Source organism: Sorghum bicolor, chromosome 4 (genome assembly GCF_000003195.3).
Source record: "Sorghum bicolor cultivar BTx623 chromosome 4, Sorghum_bicolor_NCBIv3, whole genome shotgun sequence".
Classification (NCBI taxonomy): domain Eukaryota; kingdom Viridiplantae; phylum Streptophyta; class Magnoliopsida; order Poales; family Poaceae; genus Sorghum; species Sorghum bicolor.
In genome coordinates this window covers 20227055-20238048 of record NC_012873.2, presented here as the reverse complement: position 1 = coordinate 20238048, position 10994 = coordinate 20227055, and positions in this window count along the sequence as shown.

Here is a 10994-nt window from a genome sequence, read left to right as displayed (position 1 = left end):
AAAAAGAAAAAAAAAAAAAAAAAAAAAAAAAAAAAAAAGAAAAAAAAAGGGACGGAAAAATGGTGTGACGGCTGGTACACAAATATTTACAGTGATCATGCCCCGTTCTTGATCTCCTCGCTGTGTCGATTAGTCCTTTGGAACCGAGTTCTTGAACCCTCATTGAATATTCGCGTCATTTTTTCAGATTGTGTGTTTATACTTGCTTGTGTTCTTCGATTCGCTTGCAGGAACAGCCTTCTTGGCGAGGTCAATCAAGTTATGCTTGGTTGATAACCAACGGAGCAGTGGTGTAACGGTTGCAGGGTTCGAATCGTGTTGATTTGAAGTCGGATCGCGAACGTCGAGTTCTCCACAATCGAATTTATCAACTACCTCTCGGAAGATCGGGCCTGGTCACATCAATTAGTATCAGAGATCTCAGGTTTACTGCGAGGTATAATCTCATTTGCACTAGATTCATATTTGTTCATTACCTATGGTCCATAAAAAGCCCAAAAAAATATATATAGTTTAATTTTTTCCGCTGTCCTATCACCCATTGCGCCTTGGAATTTCATTTTTAGATTTGCTTTGTTGAGTTTGTGTCCGTGGTTGAGACTAGTTGCTTGTTTTGATTGTGTTCGTCGTCGTAGTTCATTGCACCATTGTTGTTCTTAGTTTCTGCCTCTATCCCATCCACTGTTTTCCAAACAACAAGTCGAAGCCACCACATTACTCGACTTGCCCCGTTAGCCGCCTTGTGTGATCTTTCGCCGCCGCGCTAACCCAAGATAGTTTGCCAGCCGCTGTTAGTTTGCCTGCTTCGTAGCCCTCCTTACATCATCAGGCGAATACCTACTGCTGGCCTACTGCTGTTAGTCACAGGGACAATTCATCCTGTGATCGGTGTTGGAGTTTAGGGACGCTTTGCCCTAACTGCCGCCGCCGCCGTCGCCGATGCCGTATTGTGCCTTTTGAAAAACATAACCTGAGATACCTTCTGTAAAACAGGCATAACTTTTCGCTCATTTATCAGAAAAATCTGAAATTTTTACAGCAGCTTCTTGACATCATTTGGACCCGACCCAAACTCGTCTTCGGCCTGTTTGGTTTCAGCAAAATTGCCAAAAAAATCAGGAAAATAAAGAAAAAAATTAACAAGGATTTTGCACGCTTTTCAGAGAAATTGCTGAATTTTCGTAGACCACATCTGACCTCAGTTGCAGTTGCCAATTTTTGTGGTTACCTCTTGTGTGATAATTGTTCAGAGAAAAATATAAAAAAAATAGTGAAAAAATAAAAAATCTTGATTCCTACTAGTGCCTTTTGGGAAAATCCAAGAAAAATCAGGATAAAAGAAAAATCTGCTCTCTTGCTTGTTTGTTGAGTTTCTTCCATCATACCTTGTTTCACCTTGTTGCGCTACGTCTAGACACGTCTTAGCCAGCAATTATGATTTATCCTTTGAATACTTATTGAACTTAGCTAACTCTGTATTCAAATATTGCTAATCCTTGCTACTCAATTTGTGCCTGTCCAAAGCTCCACATATACTTCTGTCAGCCTAGGTTCATCTTGCAACTGTTTACCCATGCTCAACAACATATTACTTTGCCAATTTGGTTTTTGCTCCTGTTTGGCTTTGGTAAGAACACTTGTAAGACGGTGGTAAGCCGCTTCTGATTTTGTATTCCACTTTTACCACCACCACCACTTGGTTCCTTTTAGTTGATAGGGATAATCCTTTGCTGTTGTTTTTCCCTATTTTCTAACCAAGGTAGGATCTCCGACGGATTTCAATGATTCTGTGTCCAAGGGTGAACTTACAGCGTTCATCACTGAATAGCGCAATCGTATGACCGAGCTGACACGTAATGTGAACAATCTGGTCACCCACATTGAACAGGTTGGGCAACACCCTCATTCTCATCATGGTGATGATGAAGATGCATATGGAGATCTATCTGATCATGAAGATATGGATGATGACGGTGATGCACGCAACCGTCGCCGCTACAACTTCAATCGTCGCGGTATGGGAGGTAATAACCATGGTAATAATGATCCCTTTGCTAAAATGAAATTTAGCCTACCTCCTTTGCTGGTAATGTTGATCCTGAGGCATATTTAGATTGGGAGCTTGCTGTTCAACAAAAATTTGATTCCTGTAATGTGCCTGCTAAGCATAGAGTTAGACTTGCTACTAGTGAGTTTACTAATTTTGCTTTGTTTTGGTGGAGTGATCTTTGCAATACTAATAATGCTGCTACTGTACCTCAAACTTAGAATGCTTTAAAACAACGTATGAAATCTCGTTTTGTTCCTCCTTATTATCAACGTGATTTACGTCTTAAACTGCAAACTTTAAAACAAGGAGATAAAAGTGTAGAAGCATACTATCAAGAATTGCTTATTGGTTTAGCATGTTGTGGTGTACATGAAGATGATGTTGATGCTAGTGCTAGATTCTTTGGTGGTTTCAATCATGATATCCAGAACATTCTTGATTACAAAGAATGGCGTAATTTTTCCCAATTGTATCATCTTGCTATAAAGGCAGAACGTGAAGTACAGGGACGCAAGCAACACCAGACTTTTAGGTATAATAATGGGAGAAATTTTCAGCAGTGTTCCAAGCCAGAGACGCTCACGCTCACACCTACATTTTCTTTTAGGGTAAGTAAATTGTCTAATGTGCAGCCCCCACGGCTGAAGAAAGGTGCCACTCCAGATGCTTCCACTAGTTCCTCTTCGCCTAGCGCTAAAATCATTTGCCATCGATGTAAAGGCATGGGACATGTCATGAAAGATTGCCCCAGTCGTCGCGCTTTCATTGCTACCGAGGATGGATATGTAAGTGCTAGTGATGTTGAAGATGATTTATCCCTTGCTGCTAACATTGCTGTAGATCCCACCGAGGGCGATCAAGACACGGAGACCATCGCCATTGACTCCGTTGCTGCCTCCGCGGGCTACCCTAGCCTTCTTGTGCAGCGTGTGTTGAGTTCACGTGTGGTACATGTAGAAGATAAGCAGATCCAGCATCACAATTTGTTCCACATATATCTTATTGTGTAGGGTTGTCGTGTTCTCACCATCATTGATAGCGGGAGTTGCAACAACTTGGTGAGTTCAATTTGGTTGAGAAGCTTGGCTTAACCATACGACAACATTCGTATCCATATAAACTTCAATGGTTCAATAATAGTGGTAAGACTAAGGTCACTAAATCAGCCCACATTAGTTTCTTCAGAGGGTGTTATCATGATACTACTGATTTTGATGTTGTGCCTATGCAAGCTTGTTCAATTTTGTTAGGACGTCTATGGGAATTTGATACTGATGCTTTACACCATGGTAGAACTAATACATACACTTTTATACATAAGAACAAGAATATTACTTTGCTGCCTTTGTCACCAATGGATATTGTTAAACATGCTAAAGAGATTGACAATAAATCTTCCACAAACATTGATAAAAATAATGAAAAGAAGTTACATGGAGGCGCTTTACTTGCTACAACTTCTACTACTACTGCGTTATGTGATAATTCAGATGCATCATGTTATACTATGCTTTGTCAACCTATTATGTCTTGTGCATTGCCTGCTGTCACTAACCTTTTGCAGGAATTTGTTGATGGAGAAGAGTCGAGGACGATTCCAATTTTAGAAGGAGGGGATGATGAGGACATCGCCAAGATGGAGTCGAGGACGACTCCAATTCAAGAAGGGGAGGATGATGAGGACATCGCCACGCTGGATACGTTGACACCATCGTCTTTTTCAAGTTGTAATTCATCTCCAACTCAGCTACCATGTCACTCTCGGATTCAGCAAACATGTCGTCAGTGTTTTGATCATAACTTCTTCATACGACAACGAAACGGGGTGATCTTGGACTCGTTGGAAAGAGGACAACAACGTCGTCATTTTGGATCTAGTCCAAGCTCCAGATCGTTCGTGGATTAATGGTTATGTTCACGCCAAGGTGCTGCATCACCTATTTTAGGCCAACTTGGTCATGTATCGAATTCGGGCCTTAAGCCCATGTTGTGGGCGCCTCCCCCTGGTCGTCTCCAACCCTAGGTCGTTTCTCCTTTATATTCCATGCAGTCGCTGCTGTTTAGACTTGGGTTTTGTTTAGAGTTTAGTTTTCCATCGAGAAATTGAATCGTTCATTGTAACTGTGGTGACAAATTCTTTTACAGTGATCCAGGGCCCCCGTTCTTGATCTCCTCCGTTGTGTCGATTAGTCCTTTGCAACCGAGTTCTTGAACCCTCATTGAATATTCACGTCATTTACATCTGCAATTTCAGATTGTGTGTTTATACTTTCTTGCTTGTGTTCTTGGATTTGCTTGCAGGAATAGCCTTCTTGGCGAGGTCAATCAAGTTGTGCTTGGTTGATAACCAACGGAGCAGTGGTCTAACGGTTGCAGGGTTCGAATCGTGTTGATTTGAAGCCAGATCGCGAACGTCGAGTTCTCCATAATCAAATTTACCAGCTACCTCTCGGAAGATCGGGCCTGGTCACATCAGAATGCTTGGTGCTCTTAATCAAAAATATTTCTTTCCTGATGAAGTGTGTCCACTTTACTTTTCTGAAAAGTATAGACTTTCAAAAATTCAAGCATATTTACCGCAAGGTGAAGTGTGCCCACTTAGTCCCCGAGCCTGGTAGTAGGTGACGTAGGCACGTAGTGTCAGGGTCTAAAAAGAAAATCATCTTAAAATTTCTAACATAAAACATGCATCGCTAGATGCATCGTACCGATGTAGTCCCCGAGCTTGCTAGAAGGCGAAGTATGAGCCTTGTAGCAAGGTCTAAAAAATTAAAATTACCCAGTTGGACGTTATGCGATTGAATTTACCAGTCCCTGAGCATATCACGCTTATCTACGATTGAGCAGACTGATCGACCAGTCCCTGAGCGTATCATGTTTGGTGGTCGGTACAGTCCCCAGACTTTCAAATGAGTGGGCTGGTCGACCGGTCCCCAAGCGTATCATGCTCGGTGGTCGGTACAATCCCCAGACTTTCAAATAAGTGGGCTGGTCGACCAGTCCCCAAGCGTATCATGCTCGGTGGTCCTTATAGTCCCTAGACTTTCAAATGAGCGGACTGGTCGACCAGTTCCCAAGCGTATCATGCTTGGTGGTCGGTACAGTCCCCGGACTTTCAAATGAGCGGGCTGGTCGACCAGTCCCCAAGCGTATCATGCTCGGTGGTCGGTACAGTCCCCAGACTTTCAAATGAGCGGGCTGGTCGACGAGTCCACAAGCGTATCATGCTCGGTGGTCGGTACAGTCCCCAGACTTTCAAATGAGCGGGCTGGTCGACCAGTCCCCAAGCGTATCATGCTCGGTGGTCGGTACAGTCCCCAAACTATCAAATGAACCAAACAAATTAATTACTTGGCTTTTGAAAACATCCTATCACCGCATTAATTTGCGATGTGACGAGGCATCCTACAATCTTGTCAGTCCGTCGCATAAAAAGGGGTGCCTGCTAACTTCACAGCCGCTCATCACGTGGATCAAGAAAAGGAAACCAACAATCATTTTAAAAAGGCCACTGAATTTACTCTGATAATCCTTGAAAACCGAAATGCCGCCGCCGCCGCAAAAGCCGCCCACTTCCCTAAAATGCGGGAAGTGGAAGAGGTGGGTTTGCTGTTATAAAGAGCCTGATGTTGTACCCTTGTTCTTTACCCAACAGTTGCATACCAGCATCCTACCTTCATTCCATTACTGCCTCCTTCCATCGTCTTCCTCAACACCTCCAATTACTCAACACCCAGTTCGAAGCTTTCTGCGCAGTACAAATGGCGAAGAGCGACTCGAAGAAAAGGGCCGAGATGATGGCCAAGGAGTGGAAAAAATCCCAGAGCACCACGAGGTCCCTGAACGACCTCGTCGAGATGGGGCTTCTGCACGACCAGGAACTCGGCGGTTGGAGGGCATCGGAAGGAGAAAGTTATCCAGATCCCCGAGCCGGTGAGATTGTTGTTTTTGAAGATTTTTTCAAGAGGGGATTTGGGGTTCCAGTTCATCCATTACTTCAAGGTTTACTTCTTTACTATGAGATCAGGATCTGCAACCTGCACCCGAACTCCATTTTGCTCATGGCGACCTTCATTCACCTCTGTGAGGCATTTGTTGGTATTGAGCCACATTTCGATCTTTTCCGTTATCTGTTCTATTTGAGGAAGAAGGGAGCGGTTGGAGGCTCCAAAATTGCAGGTGGAGTATACCTCAATCTTCGTGATGGCATGAAGAACCGATACCTCAGCTGCCCATGGAACACCTCCCTCACCGAGTGGTACAAGAGGTGGTTCTACATCAGGGAGGAGCCGGGTAGCGCTAAATTCTATGATGTCAGTTACATCCCCGAGAAGAGGACCAGCTGGACAGACCGGCCGGAGTATACTGGTCAGGTGTCGGAGTTGATGACTCTGATTGACTGGTCATGACTGGATGGGCCAGGAGTGGTCGGGAACTTCCTGAGCAGACGAGTCATGCCCTGCCAGAGGAGGGTACACTCGGCATATGAGTACCAAGGCAGCCAGGACTCGACCTGGATGCACCGGGACAACCTGGAGAAGCCAGAGATCTAGTGGAGGATCGATGAATTGTTCAACCTGGCTGACAACAGCTTTGTTCGAAGCGACAACCGGATGCATGCCTACAAGCTGGGTTGACCAGCCCCGAAGGTAGTTGAAGTCTTTCTGCAGTGTTCTGAAAGTATCACACTCTTATGCTAATAGCTTGTCGTACTTTTGTTGTAGGTCAGAGACGTTGACCGAGCAACGGTATATGTGTTGCTGGCGCCCAGTATGGAGCACCCGGCCGGAATGGATCCCCCAGCGGAAGACGCTGCTTGGTTTGACGGATACACCAGCAGTGACCAAGGGGAGAACCGGTCGGCGCCGACCACCGACGATAGGGTGGCCGGTAAGAGGCCGATGGCTATGGAGCCATCTCCAACAGGAGCAGCTGCGGGCCCTATGATGGGCTAGAGGTCAACCTTAGACAGCCGAGCGCCCAAGCGCCGCCGGCTTGTTAGAATTGTCGATGACGATGATGTGGAGGAGGAGGCGGCCCCAACCTTGGTCCGCAGACCCCGAGCCGCCCCGACGTCGCCCCAGGCGACGGTGGTCGGGTTGCCGATGATCCGCCTACCGCGCACGTCGAGCAGGCACGACCAGGAGGAACAGAGGCGGCGGCGGCGGCTAGGTGAGCCAGGAGAAGGGTCTTCATTGCGGCGCACCGTAGTTCTAATCTGTAAGTTTATCAAGAAAAAAATCTTTTTTTGAGGAGTTTGATTTCGTTGTAGTAATTTTGGATTTTGGATTGGGTTTGCTTTGTAGTACTGCCTCGGATGTTGATCCTGGAAATGTTTCAGGCTCAAGGACAACTCAACCGGTGGCTGCCGAGCAAAACATCGTGGGACAGACTGCCCCAGAGCAGCCCGTGGAGCAACCCGCCGTTGTCACTGCGAAGGAGGTGGCCGACGAGGACCTGGCCCGAGATTGGGCCAGGGCGAGCACCCCTAAATGGGGGATGAGACCACGGGGACTCCTCCCCCAAGCAATGTGGCAGAGGAGGAAGACAAAGCCCCGTCCCCTGCTCCAGTTGAAGAGGGCAGGGCCCCGACTCCAGCTCCAGTGGAGGCTCCCACGCGGGAGGGCACTCCTAACCGAGGTAAGGGTCCTATGATACCCGTTATCATGGTTGGGGGTAGCACAGATGGTGAGGAAGCTCAAGCGGCCTCCGACGACGAAGTGGAGGAAATCCAGGGGCGTTCCTGCGATGGTCGCCAACACATTTACGTATGGCGCCAGTGTTCGGACAACTGGGCCGGCCACGAGGAGATCATCGAGGTCGAGGAGGCGGAGAGGGTAGAGTGCGCTGCCAAGCGGCTCGTCAGTGAAGTTAAGGTAAGTGGTCTCACATTCTATTGGAGTATATATATACCATGGATTGTTCACTGTGTGGTATGCCTGAAATTCACAGGACGCAATGAAAATGGCGAAGTACCGGAAAAGGTGCTTCGACCAAATTGAGGGCGTGGTCGTCGAGAACAAGGCCCTGACTGTGGAGGTGAACCGCCTTCGGTTAGAAGACGAGAGGGAGGCGAAGGAGAAGGCAGCTCAGGAAGAGCGTGTGCTGGACCTGACTCGGCGACTAGCCGAGAAGGACCGTGAAAAGAGGAGTAAGTCAAATTTCTAAGTAGTTGCAGTTAACTACGTGGTCGATTTTTATGACAAACAATTATCACTTCAGGTCTGGAGGAGGAGATCGAGCACCTCCAAAAGGAAAGAGACTAGCTCGGCTAGGAGCGTGCTCGTGCGCTAGAAGGCGAGCGTAAGGTCGGCAAGGAGCTTAAGACCAGGAATCGGGAGCTGACTGGTAGGATCTGCTTTGACTTTTCTGACTACAAAGTATTTATTATCATAGCATGTTGTTGGCTGTCTTCCTTCGTTTTTTCTTTGAAATTTTTCATAGTGCTCAAGGCCAATGCTAAAAAGCATGTCGAGGACCTGGTCAAAGACCGGGACTCCTGGAAGATGAATTGCATAAAGATCTGGAAAGGAGTCACGCCGTTGCTGGATCTGATCAGCCCCGAGCTCCCCAAGGACCAGCCCCACGCACCGAGGCTGACCCCGGTCGAGAAGGCGCAACAAGCGTGGGGCTGGCTTCAGCAGTTCGTGAAGGATGCTGGGGAGTTCGCCGGAGCCCATGTCCTCAGCATGGTGCGTGCTCACTACCTCCTGGTCGACCTGTCCCGGCTAGAGAGGGGATACCCAATGGAGGTTGGTCTGAAGGAGGCGGATGACCTTCGCGTCGGCCTGCTCGACCTGTCGTCGACGGTGATCGGCGACATAAACCTCTATGAGATGTCTACTCCCCCCGATCAGCCAGGGTCAGACAGGTCGGCTAGGGAGTTGTCGGGGGCGTCGATTGCAGGAGATGGGCGGTCGACGCCTGCGGTCTCGACCAGCCAGGCACCGATGGCCCCGACCCCTTCGACGGCACAAGAAGCCCGTGCGGGCGAGCGACCCGAGCAGTAGGCTCTTAGAGTAGTGTGTAGAGATAGACTAGAAGCCGCCTACAGGGGTGTTTTCTATAAACTTTGCTTATAAAGTTTGTAAAGTCTGAATTTAAGAACCATGGTTTTGAGTGCTGTAAATAAGTTTTCTGAGTGATGTATCACTGCATCATGTCGAGTACCCTTGAGTGATTTCGTTGTGTGACTTGTCAAAGAAAGATGTTGTCGTACTTGTCGAGTATTCTGCATATGTAGAAATATACGGAAAAAAGAGAAACTTTATTATTATTTGTAACACCCAAAATGTGAATTTCAATTAATAGGAAATTAATTTGATTTGTTTAAGAATTTTTGTGAGCATTGAATCTAGCAAAATGAATAATTTTGTGGGAATTAAAATTCATCATAGGTTTAGCAACTCTGATTGTGCATTCATGCTGGAGCATCTTTATTTACTTGTGCTGCTGGTTTTTGTTGGAATTTATTTGCTCTCAATTCGATTTAAAAAGGCTTTGGAAAATTTAGAAAAAAAAAGAGAAAAAATAAAGAGAAAATCAGCTCGGCCCGGTGGCCTGCTGGCCGAGAGACCAACCAGCCCAATCCCCACCCCCTATTTCGCTGACAGCTTGGGCCCGCGCGTCAGCTCCCTCTCCTCCACCTTCCTGCTTCCTGTTCGTAACCGAATAGGAAACCGCCCACTGAATCCGTTCTAAAATCTCAGGTTTTCCTTGCTCTTATCGCGAATCGAGACCCTATAAAGTACCCCACGATGCCCCGCGTCGTTCTTTTGCGTCTAAATTGCGAAACCGAGCCCTAGCCGCCGTCTTTCTCAGCTTGGAAATCTCGCCGAGGTCGGGGACGAACTGCCGCACGCCGCGAGCTCCGCTCCTTGCCCTTCGGTCCCAACCGAGCACCTCCTTGAACTCGCGGTGAGCTCCTCTACCCCGTGGTGTTTTCCTTTCGCGAAACGGTGCTCGGAATTGAGAAGCCTGTCGTCGCCGGCGAGCTGGGCGGTTGAAAAATGCCCTTTCTGCTATTTACAAGATTGCCACTGATTTTGTTTTGCTCATAAAATATTCATTATAACTCCGTTTTTGTCCATTCAAGTTTCGTTAGATTCGTATTTCCGAGCTCTACAAGTTAGAATTATTAGTTTACTGTTTTGAAACTTTTTAATTCTGCAGTAGCATTTAATTAATTATTTCTCTATAGGAAATATTAGAAAATATATATCTTTCACGTTTTAATTCCGATTTTCGTGAACTTTACGTTTGTGTGATCGTAGCGCTGCGTAGAATATTTTCATGAGCTTTTATATTTGTTTTACCACTGTTTGGTGTAATGTTCTAATTATATCTTGTTTGCTTTGTGTATGATTGTCTCCATTGGATTGCGTGTTGTTGATTGATGATTGGGATTAGACGGTGAGCCGTACGTTGGTGACCAAGACCAAGCTTTTGAAGACCAGCAGGCTCAGGAGAGCTTTGAGCAAGGCAAGTATAACTTGGGATCATCCTTGTTACCTATTCACTTAAGTACATATATATCATCTGCATGCTATCACCTTGTCGACCTTAGCAAAATCATAGATGATTGTTACCTGTATTCGTTGCTACCTACTTGATATGCATTTGTTGTAGATGTGCTAGTGCTTGATTTAATCTATGATCTTGTAAGATGATTAATAGCTATGCAATGTGTCGAGGGTATCAACAAGGGGTACCCTCACCAATGCGTATAACGAGACCATCCGTACACACGCGCGGCCATCGACGGCCGCAGCCTTGAAGACGGAAATAGCGTCGAGCGAATCGGTTAGGGCTCGAGCGACAACTGCCGTCGAATACGGAAGCGGGCTCGAGCGAACCGAGAGGCGTCGAGCGCAAGGACACTGTCCGCCGCCTGACGCGCGCACGAGATCCAGGGCATTTAATGCACCTGACGCTTCCCCACCTA